The 24,134-nt window shown below is 41.9% G+C and overlaps 1 long non-coding RNA gene across 1 annotated transcript in view; it reads left to right on the top strand.

Moving 5' to 3' along the window:
* Positions 1–18,814, top strand: part of LOC132227401 (uncharacterized) — a 28,351-nt gene extending 9,537 nt beyond the window's left edge. The window contains exon 3 of the long non-coding RNA XR_009451179.1: positions 18,742–18,814. This is a non-coding gene — a long non-coding RNA (uncharacterized LOC132227401). The remainder of the gene's footprint in view (positions 1–18,741) is intronic.
* Positions 18,815–24,134: the final 5,320 nt, after the last annotated feature.

The following is a 24,134-nucleotide window of genomic DNA, read 5'->3' as shown; positions in this document are numbered from 1 at the left end:
TTAGAAACATCAATGAGAGAGAAACATCAATCAGCTGCCTCCTGCACACCCCCTACTGGGGCTGTGCCTGCAACCAAAGTACATGCCCTTGACTGGAATCGAACCTGGGACCCTTCAGTCCACAGGCTGACACTCTATCCACTGAGCCAAACCAGTTAGGATTAAACACTGCTCTTTAAAAATGTTCTGTACTGACTCTTGATATGATATACTTAGATCAGATCACTTCTACATTACCCTGCTTGCCCTCAATCTAATCATGAAGAAACATCAGACAAACAAAAAGTGAGGGATATTATACAAAATAACTGGCCTATAAGGGGAGGGGAGGCAGGGATTGGATGAAGGGAGGTGAAGGGATTACCTAAAGAACATATATGCCCCTGGCCAGCGTGGCTTAGTGGTTGAGCTTTGACCTATGAATCAGGAGGTGGAGGTTCTATTCCCAGTCGGGGCACATGCCCAGGTTGTGGTCTTGATCCCCAGTGTGGGGCATGCAGGAGGCAGCTGATCAATGATTCTCTCTTATCATTAATTAGAGACCTGGTGCATGACATCTGTGCACTCGGGAGGGGGCTCCCACAGCCCAGCCTGCGCCCTTTCACAGTCCGGGAGCCCTTGGGGGATGTCCGACTGCCAAGGAGGTGGGAGAGGCTCCCGCCACTGCTGCTGTGCTTGCCAGCCATCAGCTGAGTTTTTGGCTGAGCGGTGCTCCCCCTGTGGGAGCGCACTGACCATCAGGGGGCAGCTCCTGCATTGAGCATCTACACCAGCCGTGGGCAAACTATGGCCCCCGGGCCGGATCCGGCCCATTTGAAATGAATAAAACTAAAAAAAAAAGAGACCGTACCCTTTTATGTAATGATGTTTACTTTGAATTTATATTAGTTCACACAAACACTCCATCCATGCTTTTGTTCCGGCCCTCCGGTCCAGTTTAAGAACCCATTGTGGCCCTCGAGTCAAAAAGTTTGCCCACCCCTGGTCTACACCCTGGTGGTCAATGCGTATCATAGCAACCTGTCATTTGGCCATTCGGTCTATTTGCATATTATACTTTTTATTATATAGGATATTTCTATATCTCTCTCCCTCTCCCTTCCTCTCTGAAATCAATAAAAATATATTTTTTTAAAAAAATATATATGCATAACCCATGGACACAAACAACAGTGTGGAGATGGCCAGAGGGGAGGAGGGACAGGACTGGGTGAAAGAGGGAAGGGAGGCAGAGGGGGGGGAAAGGGGACATCTGTAATAGCAGCAACAAAAAATATAAAGAAAAAAAATAACTGGTCTATACTCTTTAAAATGTAAATGTCATGAAAAACAGACTGAGAAATTATTTCAGATTTTATAAGATTAAAGAGATTAGCAGCTAAATGCAACATTTAGTCCCCAATTAGATCTTTAACCACAATTTTTAAATTACAATTTGCCATAAAGGGCATTACTAAAATAATTGGCAAAAATATGATTAAGATCTGTAAATTAGAAAATATTAATGTAAATTTTCCAATTTTGATCATTATCCTGTGGTTATATAATAGAATATCCTTGTTCCTAAGAAATACCCACAGGAATATGTAAGCATAAAATGATAAAATGTTCCATTTGAATAGTACCACTTATTTTTATCTCAAATATTCCCAAATTAGCCCCAGTATCTGTCAATGGAGAACATGACATTTTCATTAACTAGGACTAATTACGTCTCACAGAAATATGTATACCTAGAATGCATACACAGAAAATAGAGCCTTTTTTTCTTTATAGGAGCCCCTTCATATAATTTTTTACTAAAGCCATTACAAAATGGCTTCGTTTATTTCAGACTTGTGCAACCACCTCCTTGCTGACTGTGTATTTTGTTCTTTAGATCCAAAGGCCCTGTATCATTTATCTTTCTTTTGATAGTTTATAAAGAACAATTTATTGAGAACTAGTTCCATATTATGTAAATACAGTTAGTGAGCCTCCATGGGAATTATAGTATCTAAATAATGGTAAAGTAATCCCTTTATGCTCAAGCAGTATTTGAATCCTGCTGAGTCCCTCTGAATAAAATAAGAATAATATTATTATAAACTTTTACAGTTACTTAGTGCTTTCATCAAAGGATCCCAAAACAACTTACAGGCATTAATTAAGCAATTGAACACTACTGTCAGCACACTGCATACTATTCTTCTCGTTTTAAAGATGACTCAACTAAAGAAAAAGTAAAAGGAGATAGATAAATGAGGGGTAGATATATGCATACACACACACACATATGTATACTTATACTTAAGTTATACACATATACACACAAATATACATATACTTAAGTTAAAATTAAAAGGAGAAAAATAAATAGATGGATAGATATGTGCATATATACTACATCTATTTAAGTTGTTATATGGGATATAAAATGTAATAGAGAACAATGTCTGCCACACAGACCTAAGCCCCTATACACACACACACACACACACACACACACACACACACACACACACACACGGCATAAAACTCATCCCAGTTTGACCAGGACTTTCTTAGTTTGGGCACTGAAAATCCTGTGTCCTGGAAACTCCCTCAATAGTAGGCAACCCAGAACAATTGGTCATTCTAAGTATACCTCCCAACTTTTCTTTCAAGGTAAATGAATGAAAACTGAATATTAAAGTCAGAGATCCCACTAGGTAAGCAATAAACTGTAGACTGGCCTGTGGGCCTGTGCACTTAAGTTCTCACTTTGCTCTGTAATAAGAGTGACACTTGAGTCAAACATGGACTTTTGCATTCTCCACCAAATACTTTAACTTGACTTTGTTTTTGAAGACGTGAATATGTAAATAGTGGAAAACAAAACAAAACAGAATTACATGTGGTTCCTAACCTTTTGTGAGACCAATCTTAAAATGTATAACATTGAGAAGCAGAAGTCATTAAAATTCTAGGGGCTTGAAGCTTCATAATAGGAAGGTTCACTAGGAAAAATGTAAAATGTCAAGAAACATGTCCATAGACCTCTCAGAGATGTTGTGAGAAAAAACAGATTTTGGCAAAAATAGAAGCAAGAAGTAAACGAATGGCTTCCTACAGTTATATCAATCATCATCCCACCATAAATTAGTACTGTAGAGATTTTCAAAATATTCATATTTTATATGTAAAGATGAGGTTAAAGGTCACCAAAATGAATGAAACAACCATTGTGAATAGCTATGATTATATATATACACACACACAGGTCATGAACAAAGGAATGAAAGGCAGGCATGCTCCAGACTTCTCACAGTGGTAGTGCTGTAAAAATCCTCAGAGAAAATGAGTTTCAACCTAGAATTCTAAGTCCAGTCTAACTATCAATTTGTTGAAGGCAAAATACAGACATTTTCAGATATGTACGAGTTTGGAAATTCTACTCCCAGTGCATTCTTTCTTAGGAAGTTACTTGAATATAGTTTCCAGCAAAATAGATATAGAAATCAATAAGCCCATTGAAGGAGAGTGAGGAAGGCAGCATGAGATGGCATCTACTTAGCAGGTTTAAGAGAGAAACTCCTTCATTTATTCTGCAAATATTTATTGTGCACCTATTGTGTATATGTTGTGTATGTGAATTTTCTTTCTAGAAGCTTTTAGGATTTTATCTTTGTACATTCCCAGTGATGTACCTGGACTTCCCCCGCCCTCAACCCTCCCCCTCTCCCCCACATACACACACTCATCCTGTTTTGCAATCAGTGGTTTTTACACTATGGAGATAATATGTTTCTCCATTTAGTTTTTTTCAATCATGTCACTGTTCTTTCTTTCTCAAATGCATTTTAGCCAGTTTGGACTTTATGGAATAATTCCTTATTTCTTAAGTTTCCCTCCTAGTTTGTTTTTTTAAAAATATATTTTATTGATATTTTACAGAGAGGAAGGGAGAAGGATAGAGAGTTAGAAACATCAATGAGAGAGAAACACCTATCAGCTGCCTCCTGCACACTCCCTACTGAGGATGTGCCTGCAACCATGGTACATACACTTGACTGGAATCGAGCCTGGGACCTTTCAGTCTGCAGGCCGATACTCTATCCACTGAGCCAAACCAGTCGGGGCTTCCCTCCTAGTTTTTTAAAAAATGTTTTTATTGCTTTCAGAGAGAGAAAGTGAGAGGATGATAGAGGTAGAAATATCAATAAGATAGAAGCATCAATTGGCTGCCTTCTGCACACCCCCTACTAGGGATCAAGCCCACAAGCCTGTGGGCCTGTGCTCTGACTGGAAATCAAACCGACAATCTCCTAGTACATGGTATGATGCTCATCTAACTGGGGCACACCAGCAGGGCCCTCCTAGTTTTTTTTGTTTGTTTGTTTTTTACCTTAATGTCTTTTTATTCTGTTTTGCCAAATTTCCTTGTTTTATCTTCCAAGATTTAGTGTGTGTGTGTGTGTGTGTGTGTGTGTGTGTGTGTGTGTACACGCGCGCGTGTGCTGGGTACTCTTCTAGGTGCTAGGGATTCAGCCATAAATAAGAAAGTCATAATAATGGTTACATTCCAACGAGGGAGATAGAAATATGTGCACAAACTAATTGAAGGAGCTGGTAAATGCTATGAAGGAAAATATAGCAGGGAAAGGAGAGGTGTGTAGTTCAGGCAGAGTCGACAGGGAGACTCTCCAAGGGGAGACACGGGGTGAAGCTTGAATGAAAAGAGGAACTGGGTCTTATGAAACTTTTGGGGAAGAGTATTTCAGGAAGAAGAAGGAGCAGTACAAGGGCCCAGAGGTAGACATGAGCTTTGTGTGTTTGAAGGGTGGGAGTGAAACAAGAGTAGTAGGAGATGATGTCAGAAAAACAGGCAGGAGCCAGATCACGAGGGCGTTAGTGTTCACTGAAAAGATAAGTCATCGGAGGGTTTTGACAAAGAGAATGAAGTGAGTAGGGCGATGGAGTAATAGGAAGATTTTGTGTGCTAGAAGATGGGGTTGAAAGGATGGAAAATATTAAGGATTGAGGCAAAGAATGAAAGAAAAAATTGAAAGGCAATCTGTAACAACAGGGAAAATGGGTGGTACAAGAAAATAAATGTAATCCTAGCACATCCTGGGGCTCCCCATTGAAAAATTTTAACTCAGCGTAAAAATATAAGTAATTTTATTGGCTTAAAACTTTTAGAATGGGATTGGAGGAAGTGTTAAACAGAGTAAGCAGAATAGCATAGTAGTTATGAGCATGGCTTCTAGAAGCAGACTGAATGAATTTGAATCCCAAATTTGTCCTTTATCAATTACACAACCTTTGGGAGAGTTATTTAACCTCTCTGTTCTTCAGTTTCCTTACCTATAAAGTGGGGATAAGAAGAGCACCTCCCTTGCTCAGCCAGCGTGGCTCAGTGACTGAGCATCGACCTAGGAACCAGGAGGTCACCAGTTCGATTCCTGGTCAGGGCACATGCCTGGGTTGTGGGCTCGATCCCCAGTAGGGGGCATGCAAGAGGCAGTCGATCCATGATTCACTCTCATCATGGAGGTTTCTTTCTCTCTCTCCTTCTCCCTTCCTCTCTGAAATCAATAAAAATACATTAAAAAAGATTCCTTCTAAAAAATATATAAAGAGCACCTACCTCATATGGCTGTAAGGAGTGACTGAGTTAGCATTGGTAATGTAGATAAAACAGTGTTTGCCCCCTGGCTGGCATTAAATGAATGCTTCCTTGTATTATCAAACATGGTATGATAAGAAGGCATTGAAAAGTGCTTCATCCAAATCTCTCTCCCCTGTAGATATGAAATTCCATTAGTAGAGATATGAAGTAAAAATTCATTTGAGAAGAATGACATCTTAGATTCTCATTTGCTCCAAATTTATTTGAATTAATCAAATCCTTTCGACCTTGATTCTTGTCTAAGGCAGCTGAGATGAGGAGAGGTGCCAATTTGCTAGGAGAGTGTAAAGCTTCAAAAAAGGAGGTGAGGGGATATTAAAAAGGGAACTAAGTAAGAGAACTCCAAGACAAACAGCCTCCCAATTTGGTCAAGAACCAAACTTCCACCCATAGAGTCTTGGCTCCTGTTTCCCCATGGCCAGTCCTGTCTGTCACATTGACATAAGCCAGGATAGACCCAGGAATGAGTTCCAAGTTTGGCACAGGCTCATCTTATTTATTACCAGACTAAGAGCCCATGTTGTTTCTGGGGCTGCCATAGTGTCAAATCCCAGGGACCACTTTCTTCACACTTCGTTTTGTCCAAGGCCCCTGGCCGCTAGAGTGGACCTGATCCCAAAGGGTGGTCTCTGAACCAGTTCAGCATCAAAGGCTTGGGAGGGACTGTTTGTTCAGGCAGGAAACAGCTCATAGAAACTGGACCCGCCTTTGGGAGTGGTTGCACTGGGAGACCTTTCAGTCTCCTCAGTCAGGGGCCTCTGGCTGGCTCAACTCTTCTACTATTTCCACAAAAACAGAGTCTGCATTTGAGTGGAAAGAACATCTGTATGAGTCGGACTTGCCCCTTTTCAAGATGAGCATTTTCTGACCCATAGACAATCTCTTTGGGGAGTTGATGAAATCTGAAATGTGGCCTAAAAGTAAGTTTATTTAGGCTTTTAGGTTTCACTTTGAGAGAAACATGATACGGGAGGAAACGGTATTGGCTTAGTCATCATCTGCTTTTATTTATTTATTTTTAATCATTGATTTTAGAGAGGAAAGGGGAGGGAGGGAAAGATAGAAATATCAATGATGAGAATCATTGATTAGCTGCCTCCTACACGCCCCCTATTGGGGATTGAGCTTGCAACTTGGGCATGTGCCCTTGATCAGAATCAAACCCGGGACCCTTTAGTCCACAGGCTGACACTCTATCCACTGAGCCAAACAGGGTCGGGTTGCATTTGTATTTAAATTATAAAAATCATAACATTTTAAACCTGGAAGAGCCATGATATCATCTAGTCTCCCTCCATTCTTTGTATATATGAGAAAGCAAAGATATGAAGAAGTTAAGTATTTGAGAGCGACTGAGATTAAATTCAGGTGTATTGACTTCAGGATAGTATTTCAATTCATTAGATACCATTTGCAACTTGGAGTCTTGGTGAAAACACTGTATTTTCTTTGTCTGATAAAATTATCTAAAAAATGCAAAAATAATTTAAATGCTGTAAAATCTTTAGTAGTTCTTAAATGGTTTAATTTTAAAAAACGGTGAAGACTTAAAGCCATCTATATCTCATAGACCCCTGTGATATGCACACGGAGAAATTCTACAAATCAACTCACCTTAAGAGTTGGTAAAGCCTTCTGAAATGTAATGTAATTAATGGGGGTAGGGGAAGATGCATTAGGTATCTCCCTTACAGGTCCACTACCACTCAAATGGCCAGGCTTAGACATCTGGGTGTTTGTGAGGGCAAAAGAAACTCAGAATTGTGGGGCTGGCAATGACCAGGCTAGTCTCGCCCAACATGTCCACTGTATTGTGAGCCTAGGGGTTCTGGATCCAGACCACCCAGGAACTGGAGACAGAAAGGAAGAATGTGAGGGGACAGGAAAGTTTGGGAGCAAACAGGTAGGAATCAGACACATATATAGAACTGCGTTCATTTAGGGATGAGCCCATCACTCTAGAACTATCTCAGCATGGTCCATCCACGGCCTGGGGTATAAAGTGTACCCATCCTGAAATATGGAAATATATATATTTATATGAAAAGCAGTAATATGCAAATGAGGTCAAGACTCCATAATGGTCACAACCAGCTCAGGAGGAGGGGCCCAGCACGGCCCTGAGCCTGAGAGAACAACACAGAGGGGTGCCTGCTCTGAGCCTCAGACGCAGATGGGGGCAGGCCCCCAGTGGAGACACACACACACACACACACACACACACACACACACAGAGGGCGCCTGCTCCGAGCCTCCGCGGCCGGACTGCTGTTTAGGACATCAGTAGGACATCCCCTGAGGGCTCCCAGACTATGAGAGGGGGCAGGCTGGGCTGAGGGATGCCCCCTCCCCAGTGCATGATTTTTGTGCACTGGGCCTCTAGTATGAATATAAGATAAGACTAATAGAACAAACACATGGAGAAAAACAAAGAGATTGAATGCTTAAAATAATGGAAGTTGGGATGGAGTGAGGAATGCAGGATGTCAGAGAAAAAAGCAAACTTTCCTTCAGGTAGTATTGGTGAAAACTAGCATCTCAGCACTTTTACCTCTCTTTCACTTATTCATCACTAGTACTCTTTTTTATAACAAACTTAATTTTTTTAGAGCAGTTTTAGGTTTATAGCAAAATTGAGTGGAAAATACAGAGTTCCCATATACTATCTGACACAAGCACAGCCTCCCCTACTACCAACATCTAAAACCAGAATGATACATTTTTTACAATCCATGAACTTACATGTACACATCATTATTACTCATATCACTATGTATGTCTATAGTTTATATTAGGGTTCACTCTTGGTGTTGTATATTCTATTGGTTTTAAAAAATGTATGATGAATACAATCTATCATTATAGTATTACACAACTTAGTTTCACTGCCCTCAAAATCCTCTCTGCTCTACCTATTCATCCATCCCTCCCCTCTAACTCCTAGCAACCACTGATCTCTTTACATTTCTAAAATGACATGTAGTAGGAATCATACAGTATGTAGACTTTTCATGCAGACTTCTTTACTTAGTAATACACATTACAGCTTCTCTATATCTTTTTTTGGCTCGGTAGATCATTTCTCCTTAGCGACAAATAATATTCCATTGTCTGGATATGTCACAGTTTATTTATCTATTCACCTACTGAACGATACCTTAATTCCTTCCAAATTCTGGTAATTAAGAATAAAGCTGCTATAAATAGCCATGTGCAGGTTTTTGTGTGGACATAAGTTTTTGACTCCTTTGAGGAAATATCAAGGAGCATGATTGCTGCATCATATGGTAAGAATACTTTTAGTGTTATAAGAAACAGCCAAAATGTCTTTCAAATGGGCTGTAACATTTTGCATTTCCATCAGCAATGAATGAGAATTTCTGTTATATGGATAAAATTATTTTTTAAATCAATAAAATGTGTATTAAGAAACAGATTTACTTACTACTTCGCTTCCACTAGCAAAGGACAGGAAATCTTCTTTTTAAAAAATTTAATGACTGGTTCCCATTTCCTAAGACTCTTTTCCCTATTCAGCTTTGTTTGTTTGTAATTTTATGAACTAGAAAACATTTTGGGAGGTATATGAAAGGATGAGTAAAACAAACCACTTACTCTCAAGAAACCAGCGAAGGCCACACATTAATTGCTTCAGGAGTTTCAGCTCATCACTAGTGCACACAGTAGGTGGGCTGCTGCTAATAATGAGTATTGTTTGTCTTTCCTTTTGAGGGCGGTGTCTACCTCATGCGACTGGAACCCGTTTTCATTTCCTTAGCTACATAAGGAGTCGACAGAAAAACCACAGTTAAAGGACACTGCGTTCCAATTCATCCCAGTGAAATGTTAGCGTTGACTTATTTCTGCCAGTGTTCTTTTAGCATCCTTTTAAAATCACCCCACCCCATCCACCTCCTCCCACAGCTGCCCACTGGCCTGCCTCCTTTCATCTGACTCCAAAACTTTGGTTCCACCTAGTCCAGTCACATAGTTTCTTTCCAAAATACTCTTCCTTGGTTCACTGACTTGAAGTTCACAAGTTACTCCTGAATAATTTACTAGTAAGTCTTTTCTTGGAACTGCCTTCTCTTAAGATTTCTCTTAACTTTCACTTTTGAGAGTGGAAAGGAAGTATCAACACTAATAAAAGAGAAAAATGGTAATTGGCGTACGACGATACCCTTTTCATTGGCTAATCAGGGCTATATGCAAATTAACTGCCAACTATGATTGGCAGTTAACTGCCAACTAAGATTGGCAGTTAACTGTCAACAAGATGGCGGCTAATTTGCATATGTAGGCACAATGCAGGGAGGTGAAAGGGAAAGCAGGAAGAAGCCCCCTGCCGCTGACAGTGATCGGAAACCCAGGGGGGAGCTAAGAGCTGGGGGAGAATCAGACCCCCAGCCATGATCGGAGAATCAGGCGCCTTTGCTGCCCTGGCCAGTGATAGCAGGAAGTAGGGGTGGAGCCAGCGATGGGAGCTGGGCCGGTCGAAGCTGGCAGTCCCGGGAGCTAGGGGTCCCTTGCCTGGGCCTAAAGCGGAGCCCACGATCACGGGGCCGCTGCAGCTGCGGGTCCCCGCTGCCCGAGCCGGACGCCTCAGCCAGAGGCGTTAGGCCTGGGCAGGGGTGGAGCCTGCAACTGCGGGGAGCTGGGGGTCCCCTGCCCAGGCCTGACACCTCTGCCGGAGGCCTCAGGCCTGGTCAAGGGGCCGATCTGGTGATTGGTGATCGGAGGGTGATGAGGGTCAACTCCTCTGGCTGAGGCATCAGGCCTGGGCGGGGGGCTGAGCCGGGGATTGGGGGGATATGATGGTCCCCTTGCCCAGGCCTGAAGCCTGGGTCAGAGGCATCAGGCTTGGGCGGGGGTGTGGAGCAAGCGATCAGAGGGAGATGGGGGTCCCCTGCCCAGGCATGATTCCTGGGCCAGAGACCTCAGGCCTGGGCGGGGGCCAGAGCCAGTGATCGGGGGGAGATGGGGGTCCCCTGTCCAAGCCTGACACCTCTGGCGGAGGCGTCAGGCCTGGGCAAGGGGCCGATCAGGCGATCGGAGGGTGATGGGGGTCTACACCTCTGGCTGAGGCATCAGGCCTGGGCTGGGGGCAGAACCAGTGATGGGGGGAAATGAGGGTCCCCTGCCCAGGCCTGACACCTCTGTCAGAGGCGTCAGGCCTGGGCAAGGGGCCGATCCTGCGATTGGAGGGTGATGGGGGTCAACGCCTGAGGGCTCCCAGTATGTGAGAGGGGGCAGGCTGGGCTGAGGGACACTCCCCCCGACACACACACCCAGTGCACAAATTTCGTGCACCGGGCCCCTAGTTATAATATAAGGGCAGTGATGGCGAACCTTTTGAGCTCGGCGTGTCAGCATTTTGAAAAACCCTAACTTAACTCTGGTGCCATGCCACATATAGAAATTTTTTGATATTTGCAACCATAGTAAAACAAAGACTTATATTTTTGATATTTATTTTATATATTTAAATGCCATTTAACAAAGAAAAATCAACCAAAAAAATGAGTTCGCGTGTCACCTCTAACACGCATGTCATAGGTTCGCCATCACTGGCTAAGGAGTACATTGACCTATTTTCCCTTCCTTAATAGCAAAAGCTTTTACTCACCCTGACAAATAGGCATACTATAACCCTAGCTTGATCTATATTCACCACAACCACAACCTTCACCCTTACACACACTTGGAGTGTGATGACTTGACTGGGATGCTCTCCTTTAGTCAGGAGGGGAAGGGGGTATGGAAAGAAGAGGTAAGATTGATTCATACTGTTAATTCTAACTGACCAAGTACAACAATATCAACTATAATTAAATTTAAAATTTCACAAATAAATTTGACAATATATTGTCCTGGGAGGTAATCTGGAAATATGCATCAAAATCTTAAAAATATCAATGTGGCTCTAGCTGGTTTGGCTCAGTGAATAGAGCGATGGCCTGCGGACTGAAGAGTCCCAAGTTCCATTCTGATCAAGGGCACATGCCTGGGTTGTGGGTTCAATCCCCAGTAGGGGGTGTGCAAGAGGCAGCCAATTAATGATTCTTTCTCATCATTGATGTTTCTGACTCTCTCTCCCTCTCCCTTCCTCTCTGAAATCAATAAAAATATTTTTTAATATATATCAATGTTAGTTAAGAGTTTCAGTTGCCTAAAGACAGAAAACTAGCTCAAATTATTTTAAGCGAAAAGGGGAGTTTATTAGGTGGAGTAATTGGAAAAGTCTAGGGGAACATCTTGCTTCTGGCATGGCTAAAACCAGAAACTCAAATGGTGTCATCAGAAATCCCCCTTCTCTCTCCATCTCTCAGCTCTGCTTTCTTCTGTGTTGGCACCACTGTGACAAAGATGGCCCTGTTAGTTTCAATTTTAAATGGTCCTTGGCACCCCGCATTTCAGAGGCAAAAAAATGTTTTATTCCAAGTAGACTTAGAAAAATTCCCTCTTATTGGCCCTGAGTGGATCACATGCCCCTTCCTGGACTAGTCACTGTGTTAATCCTGATTAGTCCCAGCCATGTGACAAAAAGTTTCACCGGGTGGGGGAGAAGTGATTCCTGAAAGGAAATGGATATGTGACATCGGAGGGCAGTTCTGTCATCTGAAAAGGGAAAGGAATTCTGGGCAGGCAGAAATAAAGGATATCTATATTCAATGTTTACCCTTTTCTATGTATTTACCCTTAGGAAATAATCAGGGGTATCAAGAGTTACAAGGTTCTTCACCACAGAATTATTTATGATAATGCAAAACCATAAGAAATTGAAATGTTTAATAAGAGGATTAATTAAATAAATTATGGTGCACACATTTCAATGGAATACTATGCAGTCCTTGAGTGTGTTGTAGAAAACTTCATGATTTGAAAAAATGTTCATGGTATGTTGTTGAGCACAACAACAGTGTGCAAAGCATGGTTCCAATTTATATGCATTTTTACACATAGACACATTTCATCTATATAAAATAATGTGTCAGTGTTGTGAAAGATTGAAAAATATATAATGTTGATTACTTTAGTTGGCAAAATTAGGAGTAATTTTAATCGTTCTAGTACTTCCCCCTATTTTCTACAGTAAATATATATTGTTAAATTTAAAAACATTATTGAATAGCTTTTAATTCCTCACTACCAACTTAATCTCATCATGCTGTTTCTCTCTCTCTGAAAGAAGGAGCTGAAATGGAGATCCTAATTACTGGTAAATAGCAATCTTTGGTTAGACTTTAAGAAAACTAATTAAGAGAATAAATTATTCACCAGTTCCCTAAGATTAGCTAAGACCCAAAAGTATTCTCCATAATGTCACATTTCCATATTTTGAGGCCTTATTTGTATGCATACCAGAAAGATTTTTTTTGTTGTTTTTTAGAATTAATCAACCAGCCAGATCAATGCTCAAAGCACAGGCCCAGATATCTGCACAGGGAGAGATTCAGGGTACCTTTTCTAAACTTCATAATTACCTTTGAACATATCTGGAGAAAGCAAAATATATATCCTGCTGCCAGAGAGCAGGGAATTTTTCTTGATAGCATTAGAAATATTCAGATTAGAGGAAACAACTTCAGCAAAACAGAGAGCTAATAAACATTCTAAATGAACAAACCTATGCCTCTTAAATTGCTTACTTCACTTGTTTTAGATTTCCCTGGAGAACTTTCTTTTTTAATGAGACTTTGCATCATCTAAGAGCCTCTGCATTACCTGACCTCAGGAAAGAGACTGAATCATTGGTATTTCCCCAGTTTACCAACCAAAAATATCATTAAGCCAAATATTTATAAGCCCAATGGAAAAACCATAATTATGTCAGGGACTTTTAGAAAAGTACAAAATTAGAAGGGAGGACAAAAAGTAACACTCAGTGTTCACTTATTTCCATCATTACCTGGGTCCATCATTTTACCTTCAAGCTAACCTCATTTCTTTATTTTCCCCCCATTTCTTTATTTTTAAATATATTTTTGTTGATTTCAGAGAGGAAGGGAGAAGGAGAAAGAGATAGAAACATCAATGATGAGAGAATTATCGATCAGCTGCCTCCTGCACACCCCTATTAGGGATTGAGTCTGAAATCTGGGCATGGCCCTGACAGAATCAAACCATGACCTCCTGGTTCCTGGGTCCACTCTGAACCACTGAGTCATACTTGGCATGGTTGATTTCCCCAATTTCTTTTTGAATTACCCAACAGAACAGGCAGCTTGATGCCATGGGAAGATGTACTACAGGGTGCTCTCTACTTAAGGTGACAGTTCTGTTTCTTGAGACCCTTCCACTACAGGACGCAGGTTATAAACTAACAATCAGAAAATCTGAATTGTAGACCTAATATACTAAACTAGAGGCCCAGTGCATGGATTTGTGCACCAGTTGGGGTCCCTCAGCCTCAACTGCGCCCTCTCGCAATCCAGACACCTAGAGGGATGTCAGACTGTCAGTTGTGCATGGGTTTTATACTAATATAAACTTTTATTTCTCTGGGGTAAATGCTCAGAAGTGCTGAGTGATATGATAGTTGCATATTTCATTTTTCAAGGAACTGACAGTTTTCCAAAGTGGCTATACCATTGTTGCCAACAACAGTGTATGCATGGCCCAGTTTTGATACATAGGCTTTAAAACATCCTATGTAATAAAAGGGTAATATGCAAATAGACCAAAGGGCAGAACAACTGAACAACCAATCAAAGAGTAATATGCTAATGATATGCTAAGGCTGTTCAATGGCTTGCTATGATGTGCACTGACCACCAGGGGGCAGATGCTCCAACTGGTAGGTTAGCTTGCTACTGGGGTCGACTGATCAGGACTGAGCGAGATGGGCCGGACATGCCCTGGAGCCCTCCGCAGTTCCTCCCCAGCCCGATCATGCACTGGTGGGGTCCCTCAGCCTGGCCTGCACCCTCTCGCAATCCAGGACCCCTCAGGGGATGTCGGAGAGCTGGTTTCAGCCTGATCCCACAGGCCACTCCCCTTGGGAGGGCGTCAGACGCAGGGCTCATGGCTGGTGAGCACTTCTGCAGCAGCACAAGCCTCTCCCAATTGGGACTGATTGGGTGTGAGCCCGCAGCAGGCACAGTGGGGCTGGGATGAGCAGGAGCAGCAGGTAGGAGCAGCAGGCGGCATTGGACTGCGGGTTTCGGCCTGGTCCCTGCAGGCCACCCAGAGGGACCCCACCTGTGCACAAATTCATGCACCAGGCCTCTAGTAGAACATATAATTAAAACAGAAAAGCTTAGTGACCAACTTAGGGTTGTATAGTATCAATATCATTGCTTTGATCTTCTATAATGGAGAGGAGAAACCAAGATTTACATTTCCCAGAATGCTCTTCCTCAGATAGTTCCAGGGTAGTGTCTGTCAATAAAAGGCTTTGGAATGAGATGTGGATGGTGCAAGAGAAAGTAAAGCAATCACTCTCTGGAGGCCACTTTAGGCAACTATGTGAAGCAGGAGGCAGCTGGTCGATGTTTCTCTCTATTAGATGTTTCTATCTCTCTCGCTCCCTTCCTATCTCTCTAAAAAAATCAATTAATTTTTTTTAAAAATCAGGGACATTAAAGAAGCAACCTACAGACTCAGAGTATCAGATGTGATTTTAGAAAAAAAAAAAAGTGCTTGGCAGAGGACCTGAATAGACACTTCTCCAAGGAGGACATACAAATGGCCAAGAGACATATGAAAAAATGTCCAACATCATTAATTATCAGAGACATGCAAATTGAAACCACAATGAGGTACCACCTCACACTTTCCAGAACGGCTATCACTAATAAATCAACAAACTACAAATGCTGGTGAAAATGTGGAAAAAAGGGAATCCTGCTGGTGGGAATTCAGACTGGTAAAACCACTATGAAAAATAGTGTGGTTTCCTCAAAAAATGTAAACTGAAACTACCCTTTGACCCAGTGATCCCACATCTAGGAATATATCCTAAAAAGCCTGAAATACCAATCAGAAAGAATATATGCACCGCTATGTTCATGGCAGCACAATTTTCAATAGCTAAGATCTGGAAACAGCCCAAGTGCCCATCAGTAGATGAGTGGATAAAAAAGTTGTGGTACATGTACATAATGTAATACTATGCAGCTGTAAAAAAAAAAAAAAAAAAAAGGATCTCTTACCCCTTGAGACAGCATGGAGGGACCTAGAGTGTATTATGCTAAGTGAAATAAGCCAGTCAGAGAAAGACAAGTATCACATGATCTCACTTATATGGAATCTAATGAAAAAAATAGATCCAGAGACACAGAGGCATGCAACAGACTGACGTATTTCAGAGAGAAGGGTTAGGGGTGAGGTGGGGGGTGCGGGGGGGGGGAGATTAACCAAAGAACCTATATGTATATTTGCATAACCCAAGGACACAGACAATAGTATGGCGAAGGCCTGGGGAGGGGGTGGGCATAGGGTGAAGGGGTTATTGGGGGCAGGGTGAAGAGGAACATCTAAAATACTTTTAACAATAATGATAAATTTTTTTTAAATGCTGAACTAAAAGGCATGAACATTAAACATTTTATACAAACTGTAAAATACACCTGAAAAAGTTATTCCAATTAATGCTCCCAACAACAGGAAATAAGAATGTACATTTTCCTATAACTTTAATATAAAATTTTTTAATCTTTATTCATCTCAGTGGTTGAAATTATTTCACATTTGTTTTAATATGCATTTCTTTGATTATTTTTCACTAGAGGCCTGGTGCACGAAATTTGTGCGGGGGGGGGGGGCTTCCTTAGCCTGGCCTGCATCCTCTCGCAACCAGGACTACTGGCTCCTAACCGCTCACCTGCCTGCCTGCCTGATCACCCCTAACCACTCTGCCTGCCTGCCTGCCTGCCTGATCGCCCCTAATCCCTCTGCCTGCCTGATTGTCCCTAACCACTCTGCCTGCCTGCCTGATGCCCCTAACCGCGTCTGCCTCTGTCCCCATTGAGGCTTCATCCAGAAGGACGTCCAGAATGACATCAGAAGGTTGTTCGGCTGTCTGGTCTAATTAGCATATTACGTTTTTATTATTATAGATTATAAGATAAAGCCAGCCTTTTTTGGTAATACTGTCCTCTGAGAAGAGTACTGGAGTAAACGCTCAGCACAGCAAGGAATCCTGCCTAGAGAATCCAGAGCTCTCCTACCTCCTATGGACTATGGCCTCACCCAGTGATGAGGATTTTCTCACATTGCACTCCTTTGCTTTAATATTTGAGATTTCAGGTTATTTGGGGCAAGAATACTTACGAGATGTAGGTGATATTGAGAGAATATCAATACAGAGTCTTTTCATTCTGGTTATGCTAGGCTACAAAATGCATTTAGGCCCATTTGGAATAAAACTGCTAAGAGGGGAAGATCAATCTTCGTTATTTGAATCGATCTTGCTAAACTATATTTCAAAATGTTCTCAACTGACAACCCCAGTGACCTTCTGCAGCAGTGGTTCTCAACCTTGGCTGCACATTAGAATCACCTGGGAATCTTTTTAAAATCCTGATTTCTGGGCCTCATCCTCCGGAAATTCTGTTTCTTTGTTATGGGGTGGGGCCACAACATTAGTAACAAAGAAGCAGAATTTCCGGAGGATGAGGCCCAGAAATCAGGATTTTAAAAAGATTCCCAAGTGATTCTAATGTGCTAATTAATTGTGTTACTTCTCATCAAGCCCACACATAGCCCCACAACCCTTCTCCAAACACCTCCAAATGCCCTTTACCAATAATGATAGAGCAAAGCTGATTGCATTCCATCAGGGGAGGATTTTTACCTTTTTCAGCTTGGAAATGGGAATATTGACTGTAGACTGGCAACAAGGGAGTCAAAGGCGGGCTTGGAAGTTGCCTTTATCTCCTTCTGGCCCATTTCAAGTTGGTGGGCACGAGGCATGTGACACTGCACTAAGTCAGGTGGGCTCAGGCACAGCGTATGTGAAGTTTCTGGAACAGAGGACCAGTGGGGAAAGAGAGTAAGCCAGGACGGATGGAGACTGGCTTCCTTGGTTGAACAGTGGCCAGGGAAGACGTGGCTAAAGAAAAAGGCAGTCAAGTGGTCCAAAGTACAATGTCCAAAGGGCGTTCCCAGCTTAAATATGACAAGCTCATGAGCGAGACAGGGCCAGTTTAGTTTGGTAGTCAGATGGGACATTAGTCAATTATCTGAATAGTTCTCCTGCTGCGGTAGACTTACATCTGTCCGCAGAGAGTTTTGAGAGCGGGATCCAGCTCCAGGCAGGAAAGGCTGGGAGGTGGCTACTTTGTTTTTCATTTGTTTGTTTGTTTTTTAATCCTCACCCGAGGATATTTTTCCATTGAATTTTAGAGAGTGTGGAAGGGAGAAATATTAATGTGAGAGAAACACATCAATTGGTTGCCTCCTGCACAAGCCCCTAGTGAGCCAGGGAGGAGCCTGCACCGAGGTACCCACTTGCCCTTGACCAGAATCCAACCTAGGACCTTTCATTCCGCAGGCTGACGCTCTATCAGAACCAAAGGTCTATCAAAGAAAAAGCAAGCACCAGGCATGGGCCATTCGATAGTGAAGGAATCTCAGGGGGCACAGCTCAAGGGACCAGCGCTGTTGCCATTAGATTCTGGGCCCCAGGAGTGTGACTCTATTCCAAGCCACCTTGGTGAAGCTACAGCACTGAGATAGGCCCTGAGCGTGAGACTAATCCTGGAGTGACACCCAGCTGTGAGCTTCTGGGAAAGGCAAAGACAGAAAACAAGGAGGGGCCTCAAAACTATGTACATATTAGACTTTCCTTCTAAAGGTCCTTTGTTCCCTCCTAATGCTCTCTTATCCCTGTTCATTTTCTCAGTGGCTCCTCCTACTCACAATCCATTTCCCTCTCTCCAGCGGAGCAGACCCTATACCTTCTGACTCTTAGAAGCCAAAGTATTTGGTCCTCACTTACACCCCATTTTACATCACAGATAGCCTCCACTGTACTGGACTTTGGACCGTGTATTTTACATTTTATAAATTCTCTACTATATACAACACTATGTGAGTACATTCTTATTAAATGCTCATAACTTTTCCCCTTCCTTTTAGTTCAGGTGTCAGCAAACTACAGTTTGTGAACTAAATCCAGCCTTCTACCTGTTTTTGAAAATAAAATTTTATTGGGACGCAGCCAGGTTCATCGGTTATGTATTGCCTATAGCTGCTCTCTCTCTCTCTTTCTCTAAAACGGTAGTGTTGAGTAGTTGCAACAGAGTTCTTACTGCCTGCAAAGCAGAAAATATTTATTATCTGGCCCTTTACAAAAAAGGCTGGCCAACCCTTGTTCATTTTTAGTAGGAAAAGAGATTTGCTCCTTGGACTTAATCCATTAAACCACTCACTGCTTTGCCTCTCGCCTTATAAAATTTGCAAATATTAGAATTGTGAAGTATTTTGAGAAATAGTCATCATAAAATAGAATCTCAGTTTGGGAAGTATCAGGTGTCAGTTAAGGGCCCTGTAGTAAGCTCATGTACAACACAAGAAATGTCTGGAAACTTGAGATCAATAGTTATCATTGAAAAATAGTAAGCTGACATTTTAGACTTATAGATAATTTTCTGTGAGCTTGGAGAATATACATCTGCCATTTGTATTCATCACAGCTGGAGTTTGTGTCTCCTCCCTCAATGCTTCCAGAATACTTCGTTGTCTCTGTTCATGCATCTATGTCATTGGCCTTGCATTAATTCCCTTTCATGAGTGTACTTCCAGATTAAGGTTATGAACACCCTGTAGTAAGAAACTCTTTTGTCCAACCCTGTAGCCTCCACAAAGTTTTCCCAAAGCAGGTATGAATGAATGAATGTCATTAATGCAAACGTGAGAAATAATTTTACAATAACATTGATCTTATGAAACCCTGGCAGAGATTCTTCAAACTGTGTTTCATGCATACACATTTTAAATCCTGTTTATTCTGTTTATATCCCTGTTTAATTTGCTCATATATGTTATAGAAAGTAAGTCATCTCAGGAATGTCTACTATACAATAGAGCTCTGTCGTTTAAAACAAAGCAATTCTCGCAAATGCCTCATCTGGGGTCAAGCAATTTTCTCAGGAAATTAGCATTATTGTGAACTGGAAACCCCTTCTAGACTTTGTTTCCTTAACCATACACTTCACTGTTACCCTTCAGTGGGAAATGAATCCTATTTAGCAATCCAAGAAACAGATGATTCAATAGAACTCTGGTTTTCATCTATGTAAAATAATATTTAGAGTCCAGGCCCAGTGAAGTTTAACTAGAAAAGCAAAGCATGCCTAAGATACTTTATTTGCCTTTGTATACATAAAGCTCTTGGTTGCAAGGTAATAGAAACAGCTTGAATTAGCCCAAAGAAGGGAATGGGGGCAGGGATTTCTGGATCACAGAATCCAAGAAGGACGTGTATAATCATATGAAGGGGAAAGCTGGAATGCAGCTGAGCCTCTGGAACAGTGGGAACCAGGGGCTGGAAAGCTGCCAGCACTTTCTCCTTCTGCATTTGGAATCTCTGTTTCTCTACATGCCACCCTTCTTGGGTATGGCTCAACCTTCTCTACCAGGAGGATACCTAACCATGTACAAGTCCTTCATTTTACTTTTTAAAATCTTACAGCTTTATTCCTAGAGAGAAGCAGTCCCTCTCAATTTTAATTTAAAAAATTCCAGGGACAACCTTTTGGCCCAGGTTGGATCAAGCCTAACAGGAGATGTGTCATATAAGAAAATGGCACTCCTGATATAGCCATGGTGATAAAGAGGGAGGGTAAGAGAGAGGGAGGATGGAGGAGAGACAGTTCCTAGGATAAGGGAGTTGGAAGGGTATTGGGTTGACAGTTCCACAGATGTTCTTTGCTCTTTTTGAGACCTTGGGCTGTCCTACTTACCAACAAATGTCTAAGCTTCTAAAAAGGGGAGGGGGCGAGGGAGGGGGAAGAGAAGGCTAGTGAAGAGCCACACCCTGGATACTTCACCGCAGAGAACAGACTTTCCTCACAGTAGCAAAGGTACCCCTCAGCTAAAAAGGAAGAAGAAGTGAAATGTTCACATTCATTTGAAGTCTAGTCAGTGACAATAGGCTTCCCATTGGAGGACGCTGAGAGAAACTGACAAGAAGCACCTGTAATGGACCCTTCCGGTAAATACTGTGAGGAGTCTCTCTATTTTCCTAATGCAAAAGGCCATAACTCTGGACTAACTCATGGTTTCTCCAAGTCCTGTCACAGCCAAGACTTCTGCCAGCCCCTACAGTGCCTTTGTGCAACTTAGAAAGGCAAGCCTTCCTCAAGGCAGACCAGCACCCGCCCACTTCCCTAGCACCATGCCAGGACTCCTGTGGTAAGCTTTGAATTTTAGCCTGAATTTACCTCTCAGCCAGACAGGGTCCAAATTGCACTGGTATCTTTAAGTAGGCAGGCTATCCCTTCTCCAAAAGCAAGGACTTCCAACATCAGTAAAAGTGAGACTTGGATAATAGAATGGGCTTAGTGATAGAAGACAATAGCAGGAATGGAAACAACAATGGCTGAATTCAAAAGACTCAACCCATCCTGCAGGGATTGAAACCATAGGTGCATCTCTGGGAGTAGAAAGACTAAAGGCAAACCCCAGGCACTGAGCAAGAGCAGAAGCAGCTCCAGCTTCTGAGGCTCCTGGAACGATTCAAGGAGCAAGAGTGATGAGGATCTATGCTTGTCTCCCACAATTAAAAGCAGGGCTGTTCCACCCTAACTGGTGTGGCTCAGTGGATAAAGCCTGCAGACAGAAGGGTCCTGGGTTCTATTCTGGTCAACGGCACGTACCTGGTCTGGGCGTGTGCAGAAATCATTATTTCTCTCTCTCTTTCCCTCTCTCTTCCACGTTCTCTAAAAATCAATGGAAAAATATCCTTGGGTGAGGATTAAAAAAAAGAAGAAGAAAGTAACGTGAGGATATAGGAATGCCATTTTTATAAGATTGTATTCAAACTCATAGGGTAGCCACTCTCAGAAAAGAAGCCATATTCCCATTAGCTCAAAAGAGGGGGGAATTGGTACACTTGGAGTGAGTACCCAAAAGAAAAGCAATGGCACCCTGAAGCAGGACTGGAGGGAGGGAAACTGGTGGGGGTCAGCATCTGGGGAAGGGACACCAGGATCTGGGTGTGCCTTCTCATCCCCGTTGGAGATCAGCATTTATCCTGGAGGTGCTGATCACCCTGAACCCTGTATTAGGTACAGTTCTCCTGTGAGTGGGCATCATACCAGCGCCTAAAGCAGTGGCCAGAATAAAGCAGAGAAACCATCATCCCAGGGCTGCAGTCCAGGGAATAAATGCCCAGGCAGCCTGCCACTGTGCTGTCAGATCCCCGTTTATTTTTGTGCTTCGAAGGAGCCGCCCATGATGTTCCAGTCGCTGCATGAGTCAGAGTTTTGTTCCCCAAGAGCTGCTGAAACTCTCTCCCCCTACTTCCTGGACTCCATCTGAGACACTGCTCACCAATTCCCCTGGCTGAGTATGGATTAGGGGCTGGGTGAGGTCTCACACTCTGATGCCACAATGGAGCTCCAGGTTTGCAGATGGCGGGAAAATGGAAAAGAACCCAGTACTAGTTATGTATGCGACAAAAAGTGACATTCAAATCACTGGAGAAAAGAACAGATTGATCATTTAAAAATGTTGTTAAAATTGTTAAAATTGACTAGCAACTAAAGGGAAAATATTAGATCATTGACTCACTTCATCTAAGTAAATGTAAATACTTTAACACATAAAAATAAAAGAAAACAGGAAAAAATAATGATAAAGAAATAATGATGAGTAAAAACAATTGAAGACTTCTGTGTGGCAAAAAAATAATCACATATAAGGCTGAAAGACAAAGACAAACTGAAGAAAATATTGACAACAGTAATATAATATCAATAGAGTTGGTACAAATAAAGAAAAATTAAAGCTCCAATAGAAAATAATGGGCAAAAGTGACAAACAGGTAATGGAAATGTAAATGGTCAATAAATACATGAAAAAAATGTTCAACTACACTAATATTGAAAGGGGCAACTTAAAACAATTAGATGATTTTCACCTATCAGATTGGCAAAGATTTTTAAAAATTGCTCAAACTCACACATTGACAAGTTTGGGAGAACTATCTACTTGGTGTTCTTTCTGAGGGCACTGTAAAATAGTACAACTTTTCCAGAGGGTAATCTGACAAGAACAGTTAAGACATAAGATGTACATACTTTTTGTGGCAAAAGTTCTACTTGTGGGACTTTACTTCAAGGAGATACTACACAAATGTGAAAAGATGTATTCACACTTGTCTATAATTTTGAAAAATAGGAGACAGTGTCCCCAGGTAGGGAGTGGTTAAGTACATGTGGTACAGTGTCCGTGAAATACTATACAGCCCTTAAAAAGAATAATGTAAATCTATAAAGATGCAGAAGGATGGCTTCAACTATTGATTCTTTGAAGTCCATGCCATTTAATTGGATCTTGCCTTCCCAGCAACATTTGATTCTGCAGATAAATTTCACCTTTGAGCTTCCATGATATCTAATTCTTTTAGGTTTTCTCTTTCTCTCTGGCTACATCCCCTCAGTGTCTGTATTTATCTCTTAAACACTGCTGTCCTCAGCTCTCCAATATTCTCCATCAGTTGTCTCATCCACTTTCACACTTTCTAATTACCACGCCAAGGTGGAGGACTCCTAGATCTACAGAAAAAGCCCAGATTTCTCTGCTGAACTCCAGACCTAAATATGCATTTGCTTAATGCAGACACTCATTTCTGTCAGTTTGGCCAAGTCATTAAACTTCCCTTAACCTTTGTTGAGGAGATGAGATGTTGGCAGATGGAGGAAGCGTCAGAGTGGTGAGACTTATCTCACAGTAATGCCAATAAAAACAACCCCTGTCTGTAGCAAAGAGGAAGGGCTTTCTCAATCCAGTACCTTTTTTGGGAATCTCTCACATCGCTCCACATGGCCAGTTACCCACTCCACCCAGCTGATGTCTGCTGGGCTCTGCCTCATATCACTGGCACATCCTGTGCTTGCTGGAAGAGCCGGGGAGCCCATTCTGACTTTAGCTTGTCTGCTACTCAGCTAGAGTGTGTGGTGAAATTTGTCTCAAGAAAGCGATCAGTCCTAGGGCATGATTTCAAAATTCTGCTTAATTGTAATTGCCCATAATTATGATAGTCAATAGGAGAACTCTGAAACTGAAAAGAAAGGCAAAACACAGAAGAAATCAGTGAAACTGCATAACAATTATACATATGTTCATGGCTATAGCCACCCCACATTTTATGTATGTGTGTGTGTGTGTGTGTGTGTGTGTGTGTGTGTGTGTTTACCACCAAGCTTTTATTCCTATTAGAAGGAAACATAAGGGACTATTCATCCAACAGTGATTCATGTTATTATTACAATAGGTCTTAATCAGAGCAAAAGTCAAATTTGTGTTGCCT

This window comes from Myotis daubentonii, chromosome 2, assembly GCF_963259705.1.
Source record: "Myotis daubentonii chromosome 2, mMyoDau2.1, whole genome shotgun sequence".
NCBI lineage: Eukaryota > Metazoa > Chordata > Mammalia > Chiroptera > Vespertilionidae > Myotis > Myotis daubentonii.
This window is presented reverse-complemented; position numbering and strand designations above follow the sequence as displayed.